The sequence below is a fragment of the Eptatretus burgeri genome, chromosome 1 (genome assembly GCF_056783735.1).
Source record: "Eptatretus burgeri isolate ZD-2024b chromosome 1, Ebu_testis_v1, whole genome shotgun sequence".
NCBI classification, from domain to species: Eukaryota; Metazoa; Chordata; class Myxini; order Myxiniformes; family Myxinidae; genus Eptatretus; species Eptatretus burgeri.
The window spans coordinates 10896085-10908845 of NC_140961.1; positions in this window are offsets into that span (position 1 = coordinate 10896085).

Consider the following 12761-nt stretch of genomic DNA (forward strand, 5'->3'; position numbering starts at 1 on the left):
CGATGACTAAAACAAATTCAAAGCCAGAGCATTTTGGTAACTGAACAAAATCCATCTGGATATGAACAAAAGGTCCGAATGGAATTGGATGACCCCCTGGGGCCATCTGCACCCCCCTTGCTGGGTTATGTTTTTGGTAAATGTGACAGGTCCTACAATACTGTTCTGCAATTGGACTAAACCCCGGGGCAAACCACTGTCTCCCAATTGAAGTACTCATTTCCCCCTTGCTGGTATGCCCGGCCCCATATGCCAATCGTGCGAGCCAGGGTAACAGAGCTTTTGGTGCTACCACACGACCATCAGATGATCTCCATAATTTGGATTCATTTTCAAATTCACATCCAGCCAATATCCACAAATCTCGTTCTTTAGCACTAACAGCTGTCTGCAAAGTATTCACCTCGTCAATGGTTGGCGTCGCCCCTTGTCTCAATACACATTGTGATATCAAGAGAGTTTCAGTGTTGGCAGCAGTTTTTGCAGCTACATCTGCTCTTGCATTTCCCCATGAGACGTCATGAGATCCTCGGGTGTGGGCATCACATTTAACCACTGCAATTTGGTGAGGCAGAAGTATCGCTTCCAGCAGATTCGCAATCCATGCTCATTCCTCAACCGCGCACCTGATGATGTTATAAAACCCCTCTTGCGCCAGAGGGCTCCGAATTTGTGTACAGCACCAAAGGCATAGATAGCCGGAATCAGTGTAAATTGTCACTATTTGGCCTTTGGTTGGCTAAATGGCATGCACGAGTGAGGGCGAACAGTTCTGGTTGCTCCGCGGAGCAGCTCTCAGCCAATCTCCCCCCTTCGATTACTTAGTGATCAGAGCAAACGGCGTAGCCTGTTAATAGGCATCCATCAGGTGCGCGTGATGATGAACCGTCGACATATAAAATCAATTCAGAATTTTGGATTGGTGTGTCTCTCAAATCAGGACGCGGTAGACACGTGTGTACGATTACCTCCTCACAATTGTGAGGATCACCATCTTCTTCTCCTGGCAGCAAACTCGCAGGATTCAGCGGTGTGCATCTTCTAATCGTAATGTTCGTGGGTGCTGCAAGTGAGAATTCGTATGTCGTTGCCCTTGAAGCCGACAAATACTGTGTTTTTGTTTTTAACAGTACAGCTGTGACTGCGTGCAGCACCATGAGAATCAAAGTGTGTCCCGCGACAAATGCTTCTGTCACCTGCACCGCGAGCGAAGCAGCTGCTACTGCCTTTAGACAAGATGGGAATCCTTGCGCTACCGGATCCAATTTAGAACTGTAATATGCAACAGGCCGTAATTTATTTCCGTGCTCGTGTCAGCACCGACTGTGCAAACCCCGACTCTCACTTGCGTACAAATGAAAAGGTTTTTCATAGTTTGGTATACCCAGAGCAGGAGCAGAAGAAAGAGCTTGCTTTAACGTTACAAAAGCCTTGTCTGCATCTTGTGTCCACGTCAGTGGACTGGACGTGTTCGCCGAACCAATTTCCAGCAGGGTGCATAATCTGGGATCCACTGCCTGCAATAGCCGGTCGTTCCGAGGAAAGATCTCATCTGTTTAGCAGTAGTTGGCTTGGGCAGTTTTAATATTGCAGCTGTACCTTCCGGGAGATGCGTCTTGTATCTCCCTTCAAAATATACCCCAAATATTTCACCTCTTCTTGGCAAAACTGCAATTTGGCTCTCGATGCTTTGTGTCCCTTTCTGGCTATAGCTCCCAACAGCGTCAATGTATCTCGCTCGCATGCGTCTTTCGACGCTGAACAGATCAGCAGGTCGACAACATATTGAATCAGTGTGGATCCACAGGAAAAAAAACTGTCATCCAAGTCGTCTTTCAAAGCTCGAGAAAACAATGTCGGGCTCACTACATACCCTTGAGGAAGCACTCCAAGTGTATTGCTTTCCCTTATATGTGAACGCAAAAAGAAATTGTGCTTCTTGGGCTATCGGAATACTAAAAAAAGCTGAACAAAGATCCACGACACTAAAATAGGTAGTAGTATTTGGGATGCTTGCGAGAATGGTAGCTGGATTTGCAATTACAGGAAAAGCTGGAATCACTGTGTCATTCACTGCCCTCAAATCCTGTACGAATCTCCACGTCGACTTCCCAGGTTTTCTTACAGGTAAGATCGGCGTATTACATTGACTAACTGTGGGAATAATTATCCCTTGCTTCAATAGCGCTTCCACTAAGGGAGCAATCCCTGCTTCTGCCTCTGGACGCAATGGGTATTGCGTTTTTCGAGGCAGTTTCTTTTCTGGATCTATATTGATCTTGACTGGGTGCATGCCTCTAATTTGCCCTACATGGTTGGCATGTGTTGCCCACAGACAAATTGGGACTTGTTCGAGTAATTCAGTACAGGTAATTTTTCTGACCCATTTATTTCCGAAAGATCAGTCATCTCGAATACAGCTTTCACCGTCCCGCGACATTCTGACCAACAATATCCATCTGCCCCAATCTTCCAAAGTCCGTTTACTTGGCTCAACTCCATCAAAGTCGCTTGTGATGCTTTCTTTAAACAAGTTACCATGTGACCGATGTCCCTTGCTTGGTAACCTGTTGCAATCGCTAAAATAACATGTGGTGTAACACTGGACGGTTGGTTCCACAATTTTAATTGTTCCTGCGTGAGATGCACCTCCAGGCCAATCCCTTACTTTCCAATCCCAATTGTCCCCAACACTAGGTCAAAGGTCTGGTGTAATTTCGAAAGTGTTTCACTCGCATAGACGTTATCTTTTCCCTTGACGTCGCAATCTGCTATGCAATGTAGTCGAGTCTGCACCCCCTCTGTGTCCATGTGGTGTTGACTCACCCAGTCGTACACCTCGGGTACGATTCTCTCCAAATGTGACACATATTCCTGCAAATATTTAAATGCTTCAAAATTAATCACAGTCCATTGATATACAAGATTCTCTGTATTTTCCTGCAATAAATTCAGCATAGTTATATGCGATCCGTGAGGTATTTCTAAATATACTCCCTCAGGGGTACATTTCACTGCACAGTTCAGCTTTCATAACAGATCTCTTCCCAACAGATTAATTGGTGTATCAGTTGCCATCAAAAATGCATGGTTTGCAGACAATGGTCCAATCTCTACCCGGAGCTGCTCAGTAAGGTCGAAGTCACATTTGCTCTACAGCGAGGATATGGCGGCCGTACGCCCTCTGAATTGACAGAAACATGCGGCGGCCGCAGAGTTTCTGCGGTGGCCTCAGGGTGGCCCTACGCCATTTGGTTATATTTTACAGGGACCCGTGAAATTATAACGTGGAGTTATAACTTTTTTCATTTCTACATTCGCCTAGCAATTCGACAAGCTGAAAAAAAAAAAAAAAACTGGAAGAAAAAAACAAAAAATTAACCCATTCGTTACCGTCCGTTTGGCTGCACGTTCGCCTTCGGGCCCCCTGCGGTCGCCTTGCGGGCACTTTGAGGCTACCTTGCGTCTGCCTTGAAAATTCTATGGCCGCCACAGGGACCCCTTCAGGTCACCGTGCGACATCAAATCAAAGACGGTACGGCAACCCCACGTTTTCGGTCTCCACAATTTCTAAGACCTAAGGCCGAAGTCACATTTGCTCAACGGCGAGGATACGGCGGCCGTACGCCCTCTGAATTGACAGAAACGTGCGGCGGCCGCAGAGTTTCTGAGGTGGCCTCAGGGTGGCCCAAAGCCATATGGCTATATTTTACAGGCCGTAAGGTCGCCGTGGAATTATAACGTGGAGTTATAACTTTTTTCATTTCTACGTTCGCTGTAGCAATTCGACAAGCCGAAAAAAAAACTGGAAAAAAAAACAAAAAAATTAACCCATTCGTTACCGTCCGTCTGGCCGCACGTTCGCCTTTGGGCCCCCCTTCGGTCCCCCTGCGGGCACCTGGTGTCTGCCTTGAAAATTCTATGGCCGCCGCAGGAACACCCTAAGGTCACCGTGCGACATCAAATCAAAAGACCGTACGGCAACCCCACGTTTTCGATCTCCACAATTTATAAATATGCCGTGCAGCTTCCCGAAAAATAAAAACGTATGTGACTGTTACATTGTGGGACTGTGGAAATACTGCGGCTGCTGTATAATTGCTCGTGACCGTAGATTTTGGAGACTCCACGGCCGTCGTGGCAAATGTGACCGAGGCCTTAGTGGGATCGCCATGGCAACTCCTGACATTCCCACGACCTTCACTCGTTCTCGTGATAACGGGGCATCCGGGAAATCACTCTTTCTGAGCGCAGATTTGGTCGCTCCCGTGTCAACTAAGAAAGGAATCTCTCGGCCATAACAATTTTCAAAGTCAATTTCGGTTCATCACATGGTTTTAAAGTCAGAAAGGGTAACCCAGACGAAGTCGCTTCTGTTCTTTGTCATAAAACGAATGGGTTTTTGGGGTTGAAATGAACTTTGAGTTGGAGGAGGTAGAAATGAGGGCGGAGGAGGTGGGAATGAGGGTGGAGGAGGAGGAGGAGGGAATTCGGTGTGAGGTGCAGTGGGTTGAAATGAACCAGCTTGCTCAAGCTGTGTTCCCCATCTGTCCTGCTGTCTGTAATATGGATCTCCATCTCTGTATTGTACCCCTCTTCTCTCTTCTACCGGTCCGTACGTACCATAAGTTCGACCATTTCTGCGGTTCCAGCACTCCTTGGCCCAATGACTTGGTTGCCCACATGCACGACAGACCTCTCTGCGCGGGTCTCTGTATTGTGGTCTCCCACGGTTATAGGTTGGCCCTCGGTTTTGTGCATTATATCTCGCATTCCTTCCACCGGTGCATTCACCTTGCCCTTGAACCTGAGATAGCATTAATGCAGCTTCATCTGTCTCGTCAGAACATTGTTTTATCAATGAATTGCAATGCGTCACATACTCCATTAAATCTTTTACCTCCTTCGATTCCCAGCCGATACACACTCGCTTAATTTCGTTTTGCAATTTGGCTGTCAAACCATTTAGGAATGCATGAGCAAATGGTACACCCTCTTCTTTCAATCGAGAGTGGCATTGATATACACTCCGAATGCGCTCTAAGTACTCCAATGGATCTTCGGCAGAGCGTTGCCTGCACGCCTGTATTTTCGCCCAATCTGTTTTAAGTGGAACAACCTTTGTCACTGATTTAATGAGCGTGTTAATATGTTCTTTGAGCTCACCTCTGCTTCCGGGCGCTTCATCTGGCCATCCTGCTGTCTGTTTCCATTGTCGGAGTAACCCCTCCGGTACAATCAATTTCAATAAAATATCCATATCCAGACAAGTTGGCCGATGGCATTCCACTACCACAATCAATTCTCACTGGAATTTTTTCGGATTCTCTCACATCTTCGGCATCTCATTTACAATGGCTCTTAATTCAGAGCCCCATGATCGATATATCGCTTGCACATCCCTTGCCCCCGAGTAATCTCACAATGGAAACGCACCTATGAGTGCCTCATCTTCTTCGTCCTTCACGGTCTCCGACGTTATTTTTTTTGATCGAGTCTGCATTCTACCCTTGTTAGCAAGAGGAACTTTCTCTCTGCGCTGTGTTTCAGCTTCCTTCGTCTCCTTTTTAATTACTCCCCTGGCTCCCCGTCGAGCCTCTTCTTGCCCTGTGGCATCATCTCCCTCTGTCTCGTCCTCGAGCGGTTGTGCTATCGGAACTATGCCCTCTGGCCATGTATCTGACTTCTTCTTCATCCTCAAATCTGACAGGCACAGCTCGTTGTCTCTTTTTTTTTATTTTTTTTTTATTTTTATTTTTTGTATACCTTGGTCGAGGCTCGTATGAGAGCTAACACACAACTCACAGCAAGGAGGCATGAGACAAGAGGGGCGGGAGTGGAAGGGACAAAACAGTGGGGAACAGACACATTAGGTGAACTGTGGAAGGGAGAGGGATGGGGATGGGACGGGGAACATAGCGAAGAGAAGATGGACATTTCAGGGACTTTCAGGAAGGAAAGCAGGAGAAATGAAGGAAGTGGGCTTGGGTGGATTATCGGGGAAAGAAAAGATGGAGGATTTGGATGGGGGAAGATAAGAGGTGGTGGTGAACAGCTGTTTTGAAAGCCTGGAGGGAAGAATGGGAAAGAATAGAGTGGGGAAGTTTATTCCAAAGGCGGAAAAAGGGGGAATGAAATAGTGAAGATGAGCAGTGATTCGTGAGTTTGGTAGTTTTACCAGAAGGGGGTTGTTGGCGGACCTTGAGCGCCCTGTGGAAATGTGGTGGGGACAAATCGCAGAGAGAGGAGGGGGGCATGGCTGGAGAGGAGTCGGTAGAAGACAGAAAGACCACCGACCAACCTGCGGTGATTGAGTGAGAGGCCCAAAGACTCAGCTTCATTGTGGGAGATGCCGATGATCTTAAATGCCCTGGTTTCGACAGCGTGAAGCCGAGAAAGGTGGGAGGCAGGAGCACCAGCCCAGAGGGGAGAGCAGTACTCCATCAGGCTACGGACAAAAGCTTTGTAAGTGGTCAGGAGCTCAAGAGGGCCGAGGAAGGACTTAGCACGACGGAGGATTCCCAGTCGGCGACTGGCTTTTGAGGTGAGGTTGGAAATGTGACTTTCCCAGGAAAGGTCATGGCAGATAGTGAGACCTAGAAGCTTGAAAGAAAAGACTTCTTCCAGAGGATTGTTGAGAAAGTGGATGGGGGGGTTTTGTAAACGGTCCTTTCGAAGAGACATAGTGAGAGTGTGAGATTTGTCTGGATTGAAAGACATGTTCCACGTGTTGGACCAGTTTGTGATTTTATCCAGATCTGCAGTGAGTGAAGAAGCTGCTGCTTGCCGGTCTGAGGGATGACAGATGGTACGGCAGAGGGTGGAGTCGTCGGCAAAGAGAAATAGAGGATTTTCCAGAGAGTCCGAGAGATCATTGATGAAAAGCAGAAAAAGAACAGGGCCCAGAACGCTACCTTGAGGAACTCCAGCCTGCACAGGAAGAGGGGATGAAAGAACTCCATTTAGGGCCACACGTTGACTGCGACAGGAGAGGAAGTCTGCGAGCCATGATTGGAGATGGCCTTGAATACCATGGGAAGAGAGTTTGGTGAGTAGGGCAGGGTGCCAGACTGTGTCAAAAGCACGTGATATGTCCAGGGATATGGCTCGGATTTCCTGTCTGGCATTGAGGACCTCCATCCATTGATGGGAGAGCAGAAGCAGCATATCCAGGGTAGAGTGACCTGGTCTGAAACCAAATTGATGATTGGAAATCAAGCCATTGGAGAAGAGGAAGGATTTCATATCTGAGGCGATGATGGATTCCATCACCTTGCTGATGATTGGGAGAAGGCTGATTGGTCTGTAGTTATAGGGATCTGTTTTTGCACTTTTTTATGCAGGGCAGTGATGTTAGCAGATTTCCAAGCAGATGGCAGATGACCTTGGGCAAATGAGAGGGTGAATAGAACAGAGAGAGGGTGAGCAAGAGCAGAAGAGCAGGCTTTGAGGACACGTGGGCTGATGCCGTCTGGACCGGTTGCAGAATCTGACTCGAGGTTTGAAAGCAAGCTCTCCACCTTGTCAGGAGAAAACGATACAGAGTCCAGGGACAGTTGGGTGCGACTGGGTGAAGTGGGTAGAGATAGAGATGGGTTTAGGACACAAGATTTAGCTGCAAACACCGAGTTTAGACATTCAGCTTTATCACGTGTGGAATCAGCAGTGCGGCCATTTGAGGTAAGGGAGGGGATGGAGGGGGAACATACACCAGAAACAGATTTGATTAAACGCCACCAGGATTTTGAGGAGGGAGAGAGGTTTGAGAGTTCAGACTTGAGATGAGAAAGATGTTGTTTTCTGGCTCTCCTAAGGGTAGATACACACTTGTTCCGAGCTTTGTGGAAAGAACTGAGATTGCCCTCAGTTGGGTTTGCTTTCCATGAGGCAAAGGCAAGTTGTTTCAGGACAACTGCCTCGCCACAAGCTTCAGTAAACCAAGGGCGGGAGGAAGGGTAAGACAACTGAACACGAGAGGGGATAAATCTGTGCATGAGGGAGAGCAAGTTTCTTTGAAAGAATTCCCAGGATGAGTTGTTGTTTGAGAAAGTAGTGATAGGAGACCAGTCTGTAAGTTTGATGGCTGCTCGGAGACCCTGCCAGTCGGCTTGAGTGAAATGCCAGACTCGACGGCGGTGAGGTGGTTCTCTGATAACAGCCAGCGAGATGTCCACTTTGACAAGGACGTGGTCAGAAGAACCAATTGGAGCGAAGGAAGAGCAGCAGATATTGTCAGGGAAATTTGTCAAAATCAGATCCAGAAGAGATGGAGTACCATTGGTTGAGATCCGGGTCGGGAAGTTGACCGATTGAGTCAGTCCCAATGAGTCGCAGAAAGCTTTTGCTGAGGTGCCATGGCAGGTGAGAGAGGTACCCACACCTAGCCAACTGGCGTGATGACAATTGAAGTCACCACATAAGAGGAAGAGAGAGTTTGGATGAGAAGATTGAAGATGGTCCATGTTTTCGGATAGTGAGGTGTAGATGGAGTCATCACTGTTCGGTGGACGGTACAGTACACATATAAACATGAGGTGGGAGTGGAGGGGAAGCCGAAGCCCGAGGTATTCCTGGGGGGTGGGGGAGTGAGAGCAGTGCATGGAGAGTGAGGAATAGAGTCTTTGATGAAGAGAGCAACACCTCCACCAGGACGAGGCTCAGGTCTGTCATACCGTAAGAGGGAGTAGCCAGGGAGAGATACTTGGGAGTCAGACACGTCTTGGGAGAGGAAAGTTTCTGTTAGGCAGATAATGTCTGGTTTGTCAGTGGCAACCTGTATGGAAAGATCTGAAAGGTTTGAGCGAAGGCCCCGGATATTTGAGGTCCACACTTTTAATGAAGAGGAAGGGGAGGAGGCTTTGGGTGCAGGAGGTGGAGGGGGAGGGGGAGGGTAGGACAAGGGACGAGGGGGGCAGGTAAGGAGGGTTGCTGAAGGAGTGTGGGGTATGACAGAGCAGCAAGGGGAGGGGGCCGAATGAGGAGGAGAAAAGGCTCTGTGGTGCTGGGGGAGAGGGGGGACAAGAGACAAGGAAGAAGGCAGTTGAGGATTTGAGGAGGTGGAGTGAAGAGATGGAGGTGAGAGGGCAGTGGAGGGAGGCAGGTTAGTGGATGAGAGGGGGCAACTTTGAGAAGGAAGAGTGAGGGGGATGAAAGGTGGGAGAAAAGTGAGGGGGAATTTTTGAGAGAGGTGAGAGGGAGGCTTGGAGGGAGAAGAGTGGGATGGTTGCTTTGAGAGTGAGAGTGAGGGGTGAGGGGGGTGAGGGGGGTGAGTTGGCACTGAAGTTGGAAAAAAAGAATGTTTGATGGAAAGCGAGCATCCATTGCAAACTGTGGTTTTTAAAAGTTTTAGGTCAGAGATGCGATTTAACACAATTCTTGATGGATGCAATGAAGGCGAATTCAGAGCATGGAGAGAAGAAGCGCTGTAATAGTTGGATTTTTTAGGCAAGGAATGAAGGAAAGGTCGAAATGAGAGCAGTCTGTTAAAATAGCAGAAGAGTAGTGCATTGTGAAACAGTAAAGAGTACCACATGTGTGAGAGAGGAAGATGAAGCATTATAAGATCGTTTTTGTAGTTAAAAATAATGTATGAGAGAGTTCAACAGATTAGGTCATGGAAGTGTAAAAAAAATAAAAAATAAAAAATAAAAAATAATAAAAAAAAAAAATCGAGGAAGAAGACGAGGAGGAAGTTAAGAGGAAGAAGAAGCAGAATCAGGAGAAGGTGAGCGTGCTGTTGTTGTTGTTGGGTATATATATATATATATATTTTTTTGTTGTTGTTAATATTAATATATGACAGAGTTCAACAGATTCGGTCATGGAAGTGTAAAAAAAAAAAAAAAAATCGAGGAAGAAGACGAGGAGGAAGTTAAGAGGAAGAAGAAGAAGCAAATCGGGAGAAGGTGAGCGTGTTGTTGTTGTTGTAGGGTATTTTTATTTTTATTTTTTGTTGAGATAAGAAAGAGATTAGTTGGGAGAATGGGGGATGTTTGGAAAGTGGGGAGGATCAAAATTGAAGGTAATGGGGAGGATAGAAATTGAAGGTAATGGGGAGAAAAAAAAAAAAAAAAAAAACGATCGAACACCGAGTGGAACCGGTAGGCCTCAAGCCTAGGCCTAGGCCTCAAGCACAGGAAAGAACCTCGACAAAAATACTCACAAAATAGCACGATTTTTGAAACAAAACTGAACTAGCAACACACAGTAACATGTCGGTGAGAAAATTAAACAGTTAAAACGGGATAAATAACAACCGGAAACTTAGCTTTGAGAACGTCAGCAGAGAGCCCCAAAGGAGACCTCTCGCTGCTCTAAAACCAGAACCGGAAGTCCAATTTTTTTTGGTTTTATTTTCAAGTCTTACCGGCATTTGCTTCCTTAATTGGTCTAGCTGACCCTTCAGGTTTAACAACCATGCCTTTTCGACTCTGTCATGACATTCCCCATCCAATTTATATATACGCTCCAGTTTACATGCTTCTGGGCCTTCTTGTCCCTATTTTTCTCCTCCAGTGCTTTTTTAAAATTATCTAAACAATCATGATCAAACGTACCACTCTCAGGAAAAGGTAATCTGCTATTTCTAGTCCAATTGCACCATTCTCCTATATACATCTCTCACAGCATCAGGCCCATACTTAAGGCCCGGTCACACCTTGACGTTTTAGCCAGCGATGGCAACGTATTAAAATGTATCTAAAACGCTGGCTTACGTTGAACTTTTGATGTTTTCTTTTAAAGATTCGGACATATTCATTGCGACTTGGTCTTATGTATAACGCATTGGTAACGGACACAGAACGTTTCGTTGTGTTTTTGATAACTTATACCAATGAATGCTGAACCTGTTGTCGGCCTACACAACCGATGCCCAACTATAGTCTAACTTAGGCATAGCACGTTTCACGCATCGCCGACGATGTCGTGACGTAGCCTATTAAAAGGCTGACGCACAACGATTCGAATCATAACTGCCGTAGAAATGGAAGTGTCAACATCGCGGTCACACCTTGGCGATCTTGCCAGCGTATGCCTACCTAAGAAAAATGTGTCTAAAACGTTGGGGCACGTCAAATACGGTATGAGTAAGTTTGGTATCCGTGAGTAGAACGCTAAAGCACGCTATCATACGTCGTAGTAAGTAGAGTACGTCAAGAAATTTTAAACATGTTCAAAATTTTACGACGTACTCGGCGTATGACACACGTTCCGCATGCGATGGGGATAAGTTTTACACACGATATGTGGATGCTTACACACGTCCACAAAGGCTACTTATAAGCTACTCATAGGTCGAAACACGTCGCGGTAATGTCTTTTTTACGCGAAACTTATTTCTAACTTATGTTTGACGTGCTTTGAACCAATTCTTTCCGTAGTCCCAACACACATCGACGTATGTAGACGTATTCCAATGACGTCTTCCAGTCGACAAAAAAAAATAAATTAACGTGTTTCTAGCTTACAACTGCCATATAAAGACGTGTTCCCAGCGGTTTTGGGAATTGGTATATAAAAATGCTGCTCATAAAAGGGGAACCCAACAGTGTTTTTGAGTCCTTTTGAGTCGATGTCCATGTCAGCAGTAACAGTATCAGTATCAGTATTAGTATTAGTAGTAGTTTGTTCATGTTGGCAGTAGTAGGTGAGTGTGAGGGGGAGGGTGTGGGTTATGATGGATCCTCCTTGCGTCCCCGTGTCCACGGGTAGGAGACATCTTTTACCATTGTTCGAAGTTCTTCGCGGCTAATTTTTTATAGGGCTTTTTCAACAATGAGCTCTAGCTTGTTTTTACGCTTTAGGTCTATTCATAACGGGTGGGACAAATGCACAATGAACTAATAATGTGCATAGAGCGCTTTGATTACTTTTAGATATGATATACCAACGAATAATTATCGTGAAGCCGGCGTTCACAAACTATGCCCAACGATAGCCTAACTTATCCATATCATGCGGCAGTTTATCTTTGTCGGTGACGTGGGGTTTGCTATTCATAGGCTGCCACTCAACGATTTAAATGGTTGCATCTCCACTATTGAAAGTCGACGCTTGCGCTCAAGAATTGGATTTTTTTTACACTCAACGACTTTTAAACGGTACCACTCAACTATTTTCATTGTTTACAATGAACGATTTAAATTGCTGTCACTCGCCTTTGTTTTTTGACGCTGGCGCTCGGAAATTTTAATCGTTTCTATTGAACGTGCTAAATCGCTCAAACCCCACTATTGAAAGTAGACGCTTGCGCTCAACAATTGGATTTTTTTTTACACTCAACGACTTTTAAACGGTACCACTCAACTATTTTCATTGTTTACAATGAACGATTTAAATTGCTGCCACTCGCCTTTGTTTTTTTACGCTGGGGTTTGGAAATTTGAAGCGTTTCTTCTGAACGTGTTAAAACGCTCAAACTCGACTATTTTAAATAGACGCTGCCGATGGACAATTGGAATCATAGCCAAGCTAGACATCGAAGTGTGAACATCCTCATCATGCCGAAGAAAAGTTTGAAGAATGCTGCAAATAAGTGTCCTGGCCGTGGCCGTGGACGCTGACGCAAGGACGATCCATTATACCGACGTCTTTCAGCCGATGAGTAACTTAAAAGTAACGTCTGTCGATGTGTGGCAACGATCGCGTAACGTGCCAACAACACGTTCATCATAGGTTAGAAATAAGTTTCGGGTACGCTAAACATTACCTCGGCGTGTCTCAACTTATGATTAACTTACAAGTAGCATGTGTTGACGTCT